The 11,995-nt window shown below is 39.6% G+C and overlaps 1 protein-coding gene across 2 annotated transcripts in view; it reads left to right on the top strand.

Annotated features, from left to right (window-relative positions):
- Positions 1 to 4,477: 4,477 nt before the first annotated feature.
- MICAL1 (microtubule associated monooxygenase, calponin and LIM domain containing 1) overlaps positions 4,478 to 11,995 on the top strand; it is a 46,932-nt gene continuing 39,414 nt past the window's right edge. For both annotated transcript variants that reach the window (XM_087929673.1, XM_026718158.2), the window contains exon 1: positions 4,478 to 4,835. The gene's annotated coding sequence lies outside the window, so the exon portion shown is untranslated. The remainder of the gene's footprint in view (positions 4,836 to 11,995) is intronic.

Here is an 11,995-nt window from a genome sequence, read left to right as displayed (position 1 = left end):
AGTTATGCATTTGAGTGAACTCAAGTATGAACTCTACTAAAGGTGATATTGTTTTAGCTCGGTAAGTATGTTTGCTAAGCAGTAGCAGTAGCATTTAGATGTACTTCACAGTACTTTACAGCCCTCTCTAAGCGGTTTAGAGTCAGCATATTGACCCCAACAATCTGGGTCCTCATTTTACCGATCTCAGAAGGATGGAAGGCTGAGTCAGCCTTGAGCCTGGTGAAATTCAAACTGCCAAATTGCAGGCAGCTGAGTCAGCAGAAGTAGCCTGCAATACTGCATTCTCATCACTGCACCACCGTGGCTCAAGAGATACTATAATAATGGGGAAATGCTTACAACTCTTTATTAATATATTAATATCTAATGTGAATAATTGTCATTGCCTAAAAAAGGGATGTCCTTGGGTTTTTAACAGAGAGATTTTTCGTATTCAAGATGGTAGAAATACGTAATTGCATCCATTACAATCTGGGATTAAAACAATCTTTGAAATGGAACTTCAATATGAGAGTGATATTTATCAAAGTCACCAATGAGGAAATGTGCTGAGTAGCATTCCTTCCCACTAATAGGTGGCAACGTGGCTCACCTGGAATATAATTGCAGTAACAATATTTGAGAAGGAGAAAAATAAACTTTCATTATTTGCAAACTGAAGGCTATAACCCTATCATGTTTGGGAAACTGCATGAGACTGAAGCCCAGATATGTGTGTAGGATTGGGTTTGAAGAATGCAGAGAGTTTTGTCTCACCTGACAGAACCCTGAATGTAGCAGGGTGGGACTGAGAATGGATGCCCTTCCCATTTGACTAATGCCATAACATTATGTTGTTAAGAATTTGGAACCATGTCTTATTTATCTGAGGAACGGATGCAAATAAAGATGATGAAAAATCACTGAGAGTCAACAAAGCTTATCCGAGGCATTGACTGACGTATCACCTGTAAACCAACCATACTTTCCAGAACGTACTTAGCACAGGGGCTAGGGATGCGCCATCTCCTGTAAGTCATGTTGAAACGTTAATGTAATAGTATACCCCTAAGAAACAGCTATTTCTAAGCGTGGTTGGAAACAGATTGATCATTTTTATTTTTATTACAAAACAAGAAGCCAAGACAGTTCCTATTGTGGCTGAACCTCCAGATGGGTTGAGATATAGACAAGTTACGTGCTCTCTGCAAATTTGGGGATTGCTCCAGCATGATTGGAGAGTATCAGGCTTGAAAAATCTGCCTTCTGCTGATAGCTACTAAGGAAGTGGTGCCTTTAATCCTTCTTATAAGCGTGATGTGTTCCAAAAAAAGAAGAAGCAAAAATATACTACTCTCAAACCCCTTCCTCTCCTGAAATGTCAAATCTACTAAATAAAATGTGATAAATGCTGCTGTTTAAATGGGGTCTCTGAGAATTAGGAGAATACAAGAATGGAAGACTAATATCGTGGTACATGCAAATATGAGATGGAAACATATATAACTGAAGTCCTGTTCCAATCTGTAGAAGCCATCTGGGCTGGAAGAAACCTTTTGAAGCTAAACCCAAGACAGAACTGCTCTCTGCCCATTGATGCTCTTGGCTGATTCCAGTAATGTCTCTCAAAGTGGTAGCTGGGGAAGCAGATTCATAACTTGGAACTTAGCTGCAGATGTGCTAGTTGAAATCCTACCTGGAGCAAAACACCCCCTCAACAATCAGCTTTGCTTTGGGGACTATTTGATTGAACTACAGCAATGCATTCCACAAGGGTCTGTTTTTAAAGACCAGTCTGGAAATACAGTTGGCACATCATTTCTGTTTGCTAACAAGAACTAGACATTGCAAACATATTACATCTCTATTTTTGTTCCTATGCTGATTTCCATTAGGTCTTGGGTGCAACTTAAAAGGGCTGGCTATAGTCTATAAAGCCTTATATGCCTGGGAAGCAAGGCACTTTCAGACCATCTTCTTAAACCAAAATCAACTTATCTAATGTGCACTATATGTGGGAAATTGTTGGTAAAGTCTCATTGTTGTGAAATTGGGGGAATAGGGTGCTGAGGTTAGGAAGAGGTGTTTCGTTTGTGGCTTATTTAATGGAAGAGTCCTCCAGAGGGGGTTGGCCATGTCCCAAACCTGTTGAGTTTCCAGAAATGAGTCAAAACAGAGCTCTTCTAGAGAACTGTTTAGCTCATTAGGAAACTACATAGAAACTATTACATTTCTCCAATATTAAATTGCTGTTAACATTTATATTGCTTACCATCATACTACAGAATTTTGTTAAAAAGAACACTGAAAATTATGGACACAAAAATATGTCAAGGCATGCTGCACCCCAACACAGAGGTCATATTGAATCTTCAACACTGATATTCTTTTATTTATCAAGTCCTCTTTTAAAAGTCATCGAACATAGTGGTTATCACTTTTGCCTTGAAATAGTGAATTCTAAAGATTAATTGTGCTGGATGAAATATTTTTGCCTTTTCTGAATCTCCTTCCATTCAGCTTTGTTGGAAGATCTTTGGTTCTGGTGTTTTAACAGAGGAAGAAAATGTATGATTGTACACTGTACCATCACATAGTTTCTCTATCAGTCACATTTTTCCAGGCTAAAGAATCCAATCCCAAATATTCTAACTTTTCTGCATAAGAATGGTGACTGAGCCTCTTGATTATTTATAAATAAAGTAACAAAGAGTAATACTGAAGAGAGAAAGAGATACAATGTTGATTTACTGTGCATATCTATTTTTTTGGAAAAAAGGTAGTCTAACTAATATACTTTTCCAGCTCTACATTGAAGGTTCTTCCTTTTCAAAGCTACTCATGATTTTGCCTGCCTGTATTCTGGCAGAATATATTCTGTAGTTCTATAGATTTATTACATCTAAGTATAAATGGATATTATTCATACAGCTTGAATATCTTTTGACTATCACTTTCAAAATTTCAAAACAAACTTTTGACTTTTGAAAACATAAAAGTCTCAGAAGTCAGATATTGACCAAAATCAAGGTTCTGAATGCAAAGATTCTACTTGCATAACTGTATTTCATTTCTTCATTAGCTTAAATAATATATAAAAAATCATATACAACATGTGCTTATTTTGCACATGCTATAAAATTGAGTATGTACAATGCTATCTTTGGTTAGCGGTTTCAATTTTTTTTACTATACGACTTTCAAACAAGTTTAAGTGCTTGAGGCTAAAAAACAGAATGTTGTTTCTTATGAACAAAGTCTGTTCTCTTTTTCTCTTTGTTATGTTGATTTTGAATTTCCTGTATTGTACTGCAGCCCATCACAATGACCACATGCATTCTAAGATTAAGTTGAACTATTTCTGGCTAGTGCTTTAATTTTTTCTGGGAAAGAATGATGTCAGTGCCTTGAATCAAAATGAGACCTAAATTCTGAGTGACTAGCACTGATGATATTACCTAGTTTGGGTAATGAAACTTCTGCAAGGAAAAAAACCAAACTCAAGAGAGCACCAAGTTCTAACAGTGCCTGCAAAAGGTTTCACATGTACAGGAAATCGTTTGTAATACCTATTGCTCAGTTCTCATATTGGGCAACTAAGAGGAAAGTGTGGTTGCATTTTGACACTCTGCAGGAGCAGGAAGTGCATCTGTTTATTTGTTCCACACGTGATCAGTTCTTTAAAACCACTTCTTATTTTTCGCTTATATTTCATCTTCGTCCCTTACAGATCTCCAGATGGAGCCCGGTAAAACTAAACTATAAACCCGTTAAACGGATTAATCTTATGCGAAAGAAGAAGATCTCGTTTCTTTGTCTCAAGTCAGAAATGCAATCCCGAGAGTTTTCTAAGAAATTTGAGAAACTGGGGAAGAGGGAGGCGACTGTTCATTTGAAACACACCCACCCCTTCAGTATGTAGAGCAGAACACAATAACAAGAGTTGGAAGGGACCCTGTAGGTCATCTAGTCTAACCGCCCCACCCCCTCCACGCCCAAGCGGGAGACCCTGCCTGCCTACACCGTTTCGGACAGATGGCAGCCCAGTCTCTTCTTCAAAGTTTCCAGTGATGAAGCTCCCACAACTTCTGAAGTTAAAATATCTTTTATGTCCGTGCGTTTCCGCCTCCCACCCCCTCTCCGTTTCGTTTTCAATGTACTGTATTGAAGGAAGGGGGAAACCTGAAATACTGTCTAAAGTCTTGGAATTATTCTTTAATTGATTCGTTAAAATAAATACTGTGGTAGCGATCTCTCGGTCTCTTTTAAGCACCGAGCTCTGTTTTTCTGGGAAGCAAGTCCCTCTTTCCCCTCCCCACCTTCCAACGGCTCTACCGTCGTTAAAAGGGGGAGGGGGCGACAGCCCACTTTCCAGGCCCCGTCTGCTCCACGAAAGCGCGGGAAAAACCCACTCCCACCCACGACACCAATAAGCTCTCAGGGTCCAGCCCACGTCCCTCAGGGACTTTTGAAACGCCCGGCCGGCCGGGAAGCCACGCCTTCGCGGCGATGTGGCTCCCGTTCCTCTCCCAGTCCGTGCCCGGTGCTCTCCTTCCGTCTGCTTCTTGCGGAGCTCGGGAGGAAACAGCTCCTTTTTTTTTCTTTCTCCCCTCCCTGCCTCAGGAGGGCAAGAGGGCATCTTGGCTGCGCGGGGACCCTTCCTCAAACATCCTCCCTCCCAGCAGGTCCTTCCCAGCCGAGAGCGGAATCCCCGCGGCGGAAGAAACGGCGCCCGGCGCTACTTCAACCTCCAAAGGAGAACCGGCGGGAAGGGGGGCTTTTTCTGCCGCTCCCCTATCTGGGGAAGAAGGGCCGCATCTTTGTGCGCTTCTGCCTGGCCGGAACGACCGCGGGTAAGTCTGGAGGTGGAGTTGGGGTGGGGTGGGGAGGCGGGCGTAGCCTGGAATATGAATCGACAATAAAACGGGGTGCTGCTAAGCATATGCAGAGTGCTTGGCTCCCCCCACACCAACAAAAGGAAAGGCAGACTCTTTTCCTTCCAGGGCAAGGGAGGCTGGCCTGGATGAGGGGAATCTAAAGAACTGGAAGGCTAAGAGTTGAATTCAAGATGAAGGTCTTTGTAGGCATGGAGGACTCCCCGCTTCTTAATAAATTCGTGGGTGGGGACGGTTCGCTGCTGGTTGATCACAGGACTTGGGACTTGTGATCGCACCGGGGCATTTTTCTGTTACAGCAGTATTTTGGATTCAGCAGAAGCGGGAAAACGACTTGATGTTCTGTTTTACTAGCTTCTTTGGGCAGGTTGCGAGCCCTCCTGCCTAGTAAGGATGGGAAGAGTTGGTCTCAGCTGGTTTTAAAGAGAAGTTAGATCTGCGGTCTGACTCCTCTTGTGTTTCCTCCTTTTGGTCAGAAAATTGAACTACTACAGAAACTGTAGAATCACTGAATCTCTGGGCAGCTGTAAAAACCTTCTCTTCAAGCTCCTATTATCTAGAACTCACGCCTGGCTTCAACCTTGGCAGATCGTCGCTTTGCCTTCAACCATCGGCTAATTCTTGTAAGCTTTTGGATCTGGCCCCAAAATTCTGATTCACTGCTGCTGAATCTCTATGCTTGGAAAAATAGGACTTTTTGTCCTCAGTGTAGAGAGATAATCAAGGCCCTTTAATCCCTTTGACAGCTTTCAACAGAGAGCTTTTTTTTAAAAAAAAAAGCATTTCATTTTTACATTGTAAAAATTTGTGTGGCTGCCTGTCTTAAAACACAACTCTGGGTGGGCTCACAATGCTCAATTTTCAGCTAGACAATGAGAGAAGAAAGATATAGTTATTGTGTACTTCCAGATTTACTTTGTGGTTGTAAGTTGAGGACAACCTGTATAACCTTTGTATCTGAATTTACATTAGCAGAGGCTAGGCTGTTTAACCATGATTTACTAGTCTGTTTAACCATGATTTACTGAATAAACTAACTGCACTGGTTGACATGATATACTAAGGCATAAAACCAGTATTTGCAAACCACTGACTGGTTTTGTTTGGTATGCCAAGCTGAGAAAATATACACTTTGCCATGAAGTGAACCCAATCAGTGAGCAGCAACACCTTCTGCACCCCATCGCAGCAAAAGCTTAAGAAAGTCAGTACATACACTTCCTTCCTCTTGGTCTCTGGAAACTTAGATACTGAACTGAACTGAAGCTTATCTTTCATCTGTTGCTCTTTAGCTCTTGTAAATAACCCCAGAAGGAAAGAGACTTGATCATAACAACATAATCCCTGATGTCATCTTCCTGAAGCTGGTTGGATTTAAAGTTTTCCTCATTCCCCCATCTAGTATGGGCATTTCTGCTTCTTCATAAACTGGTGTGTGTGTGTGTGACTCCAGTTCTCACTTAACAATCTTGGCAAGTGCACACTTTTTAATACTGCAGCTAAAGGGTGGTGTCAAGCGGCAAGGCTGTAAGGCTTGCTTCACAGTCTGCCTCTACTAATTGGTGTTTGATTTTTCCAGAAGTGTTGTAGAAAAACAATTAAGTTCAATCAAAAAGTACTTCTGCTGAGTCCTTGATATGGCCAGTTGCAATGTGGATGCAAAGAGTAAAGCTCAGATCCCTTGAACTCACTTGAAATCACACTTGGCCAAATTGATAGCATTAGGACCAGGTGAACGACAGTATGAATTCTTTTGTGTATTGCCCTTTGGGCTCTTCTACAGAAAAACAGTGGTTATGGCAAGCATTGCCTTCTATCTTATAAGCACTGATAAGACCACAGATCTCTAAAACTGCATTGGGTTATATTGAGATTATAACTTCTGTGCTAACTTGAAATTTTGTACACTTGGATATCAATGTACTGGGAAGGTATTAAGTTGAGCCAACTGTTGTAAAAGTTGCATTCTATATTAACTTGATTTTTCTAGGGTTTCAACAGTCTGAGAAATGTAACTGTGCTGTAGTTTACATTTATTTCTAAACTAGAAGTGTTGGCTGTGCCTTGATCTCTCTCTTTTCTTGTTTACACTCTGAAAGAGTGTAGGAAGGAAAAACTCCTGGTGATCTTGTATCTGTGCCAGCATCATCACTGGATAAATGAAGAGGAAACTCAGTGAAGGCTCAGTATCAGTGATCTACTGATGACAAAGAATAAATTACTTGATATGAGGAAAAAGATCAGAAACTTGAATTTCTGCCCTGAAGTTCTCCTGGATAGAATTTGGGACACCTAGAAGCATTTTTTTTCCTTCCATGGTTATCCATAATTTATTTTGTCAGCATAGATAGTCCTCAACTTGTGACCACAGTTGAGCCCAACATTTCTGTTGCTAAGCAAGACAGTGGTTCAGTCAGTTTTGCCCCATTTTACAACCTTAATTGACACGGTTGTTAACTGAATTTGACTTTCTCATTGACTTTACTTGTCAGAAGATCGCAAAAGGCGATTATGTCACTTTTTCTGTGCCATTGTCATTTCGAATGGTCACTAAATAAATAGTTGTAAGTCAAGGACTACCTGTAAAAAGGTAGATAAAGGTTTCTAAGGTTGGTTCACTTGATGTCAAGGAGTCACTCTTAACTTCTGATAACTACATCGTCAGTCGTACTGGCAATCAGCAAAGAGACTGCAACATTGGTACAGGGTGTTTTCATGCCTCTCAGTAGATGGGCTAATCACTGCTGGATGATCTTAAAAAGCGTTCCCATCAACAACATATTTCAGAAATCTAAGCAAGAGATGACAAGGACATGAGTGACTGTAGCGAGATTCCCTGCTCTTGAGGCTTAACTGACCCACCAGCCCAAACTAAGCAAAGGTTTCACTTTGCTCCTAGTGCGAGCCATGCGTCCAGAAGACCCGCCAGATCATAGACCTGCTTTCTCAGTGCTAGTGCTATCCAGTAAAGAGACACCACTGGACTGGAAATCTCAGTGAACAAACAGTAATTTGTCAGTGCTAAGATGCAATTTAAGCCTGTTCTCATCCATCTAGATCAGGGCTGTCAAGCTCCCAGCCCGTGAGCGGGATGCATCATGCGCTGGCTACGCCCAAGCCCAGTTTAGCAAAACTGGAAAAAGTCCCAATACGTCACATGATGACGACGTGAGTTTGACACCCCTGATCTAGATTCTTACAGCCTCCAGGCACTCAAGCAGGACTTCAATGACATCACCATCATCAGCATGGAGAAAATCTATCTATTTGATCACTAGGAGTTGAAAATGACTTGATGGCACATAATCACTCAGTAGCATATTGATCATGCCAAATCTTTAGAGACCTTATCCAGTGCCTTTCTGTAAATATTAGCTTGGATAGGAGAGAGAAGCAACCCTTGGACCCACACAAGTAAATAGCTATTGGGCCCATCCCCCACCCCCAAATAGGAACTATCCACAAGGGATGGAGTGGAACCTCAGCAACACGGTGCCTCCAATCCCTTCGTACTACAGCCAGTCCAGAATGCTACTGTGATTAATAGTATTTAATAGTATCAAATGCAGCTGAGAGATTGGAAAAAGAGTAGGAACATCATTTCCCAATAAAAGTAATCTACTAGGGCAATCAATGCCATTTCTTCTTCTACATCCAGTCCTGAATCTTGATTCTAGAGAATTGTGGTTACCCTTTTCTTCTAAGGTACTCCATAGCTGCTGCCCCACCACTGCCACATCTTTCCCCAAAAGGAAAATATTCCCTTCATCCGATCATCTCTGGTGTCCATATGAGTGTTCAATGTGATCTTTACAATCCAAGATTCATATCTGAAGGAATTTAAATACTTTGCAATACAGTTCAAGAACAAGTTTATAACCTGTGGATGAGGCTTTTAGAAACTTGGACAACCTGGTAAACAAGTTTGGATGCTACATTTCTAAGTTAGAATAGGGAGGAGTATTGGGTTTGTTTTGCAATGTGGAACTGATCTAGCATTTAGATCCAGATAAGGATTTTATTGCAAAAATGACAGTTTGAGCTATCACTTTACCTCTACCACCAGCTTCTTATATATTCTTAGCAAAAACCTTTTGTTTGAGACTTTTCTGGCAATTTTCCAGATGTAAAACAGAGTTAGCTATACCTTTATGAGCTGGGGCAGCAGCAGCTAACATTGAAACTGGGAGTAGGGCTTCACACAGGGCGTTCCATATATTTAGCCAACTTGCCATAACTATCTTACCATGGCCATCTTGCCACAGCCAACTTGCCATGGGACAATTCACCACATTTAATTTGCTGTGGGACAGTTCGATGTGGACAGTTCAATATCTCAACACATTAAATGTTGTCCACCACTCTTTCTTTGACATTATTTTCTTTTTTGTCTATTTCTACAAAAATAGAAATAACACTGAAGAAACAGTGGCAGATAACCTTTATCATGTTGAGTTGTCCCATGTGAAATTGTCTGGCAGCAAATTGGCTTCAGTGAGTTGTCCTGTGGCAAGGTGGCTGTGATGACATGGCTGCGATGAGTTGGCCATGGCGAGTTGTCCCATTCCAATTTAAAAGATCTCAAAACTTTTCTGAAATTCAAGAAAAATTGAAATTCAGTGGTCATATTCTTTACAAAATGGGGAAGGTGCATTTAATCGACAGAAAGTTAAGGCAATGAAAGAAGGGCTGAGTAGATGCAACAATAATTTAAATAATACAGTTCTTGTTTATGAATGGTTCATCCAGTTCAGTTAATGGTTTTCAACTTGTTCTGGAAGGATTGCTTGATAATCTTCATATTCTGAGTTGCCAAGTATAGTAGCCTCCATAGTCCAATTTGACTCATCTGCCATTTAGTGCCATTCTTCTACTTTCCAAATGAGACATAAAGTTTGTAAAATATCATTTTCAGTTGGGCTACACTGGGGTTTTTTTTTTTCATTTTAAAAAGGTTTAAGCCTCTTACCAAAGTGATGAAATAACTTTATTTTAATTTGATTTATGTTTTATATATTTTTATTTCTTTTTAGATTTTTAGCATTTTGTATACCAGCCAAGGACTTTGGTAGAAAGTCATCTCTAGATCAAGTGAATTACATAATTAATTCAGGTGCTATTTCTTTAAAAGTCTGTATTGTTTGGGAAAATCTGCATGTGTATGTCTCTGGATCTGGTGATCTTCTTTACAAGCTCTCTGAGTTGTACTCAGTGAGAAACTGCAAGCACTGTCTCTGCTATCTGGGGTTGGTAGACCTTCCAGAATGACTTGTGGAAAAAAAAATACAGACAAAAAATAAGAATGTATATGATGTAGATATGGTGCTAAGTTTCTCAATAATTGGAATGATCAAATCATAGAGATCAAATTGTAGAGATTTTCACAGATCTTAAGTACCTATAAGTCCAAAACAAAGATAGGTAAGGGAGCCAATAAAAAGATAAGTTTTCTAGGGTTATAGAGAATTTAATTAATGATGATTAGAGAATGATTAGAGAAATCTAACACATCATGGTAGCATGGCATCCTCTCTTCAATGCAGTATTGAGAAAGTTCTTCTGAGGCCAGGTTGCTTCCCACAGCTACTCCTAGAGTCCCTACTTCCAACTGGACCTTTGATTAATGAATCATTTGAATAGACAGAGTACAATAAATGTTCATGATAGCTATATAAAGACCTCTAGTGCTATGGAGCTTTAATATTTATTAAATAAATATACAGCTAGTCAGAAACATCCCTTCCTTGACCGAGGAGAGTGGCTGATTGTTTAGGATATTACATAAATAATTTCATGGTGGAATTGGTTAATCATAAATATCTCATCTGATTTTTTAATGTTTCCATTTAGAAACAAATTTCTTTCCTAGGGAAGAAAATTCTCATCACTGCCAAAGGATTTTGCTTCAGGCTCAGGTCACATGCTATGTTGACCACATCATGCTATAACTCAGTAGAATGCCTATGCTAACAACTCTCTCCTGCTGAAAAGCTTTGTAAACAGACTATATGTAGTAAAAGTCAACCCAGCTTCAAACAGTAATAGAGGATACTTAAAAAAAAAACTTCAAGAAGTGCAAGAACAGGGGAAGACACTGGATCCTTAGATCTTTTTGACTCCTAGTTTGGATCTGGCAGTTAATCAGTTTTGTGGTCTTGGTTCATTTTGTTCCATGTTTGTATAATTTACACATCAGATACACCCAAATAGTATTCTGCCTCACAGAAATGAAAGACTGAATAGAGCTTAATTGTACAAGTGATTACAGGATATTGTCTGGAGTAGGGAGGGAGGGAGAAATTGCTCATTCTAGTTGATAACAGTGTAGAATGGTTTATCCTAGTGAGAAATTTTGAATATCTATTTTAAATAAAATAAACTACTGTTATTTTATATGAAAATTATAAAGAATCATATCACTTTAAGAATCACTATAAAAACTTTTGTAATGCGCCATAGATTTTTCTGAACAACTTCATAAAATCACTGATGCATTAAACTGAGTTGAAACTGCATAAACAAATATGTGGAGGAATGAAATTGTAAACAAGTCAAGGCAATGATATGCAAAAAATACTGTGTTAATTTTCTGGGTCAACCACAGCCATTCAGAAGCAGCTGATGGGTGACAGCAGAAACTTTCCATGAACCAATGAGCTAATTTATGCATGCAGTGTGATTTTTTTTAAGAAAAGAAAAACCTTTATCTCTGCTCAAGTGACAGCAGTTAAACATTGAACTTCTTGAAGAAAAGTGGTTAAGAATTTTCCTGGCAAAACCTGTCTTTCAGTACAAGTGACTTTAGTTGAGAAAGACCGTCCTAAGGTCTATGATGTTCTAAGAAGTTAAAGTGTTCCTTTAATAGTGTATTTTTCTTGCAGAATTATAACACTTTGCTATCAAGAGATGATTTGTATCATGTTGGAGAACAAAGCAGATATATGAATTTCTGACATAGTGTATGGCACTAGTACTGAGTCTGTGAAAATGCTCCTGGAATAGAAGTGGGATGAATGGCACTTGGTTTTGTCAGAAGATCTAGCTCCTATATCTGTTTATTTTAAAGCACTCTTTAGTATTCATATTTATTTATAATAATACAGTATTAAAATTTGCAC

The sequence above is a fragment of the Pseudonaja textilis genome, chromosome 3, assembly GCF_049901715.1.
Source record: "Pseudonaja textilis isolate UNSWEBS1 chromosome 3, rPseTex1.2, whole genome shotgun sequence".
Classification (NCBI taxonomy): domain Eukaryota; kingdom Metazoa; phylum Chordata; class Lepidosauria; order Squamata; family Elapidae; genus Pseudonaja; species Pseudonaja textilis.
This window is presented reverse-complemented; position numbering and strand designations above follow the sequence as displayed.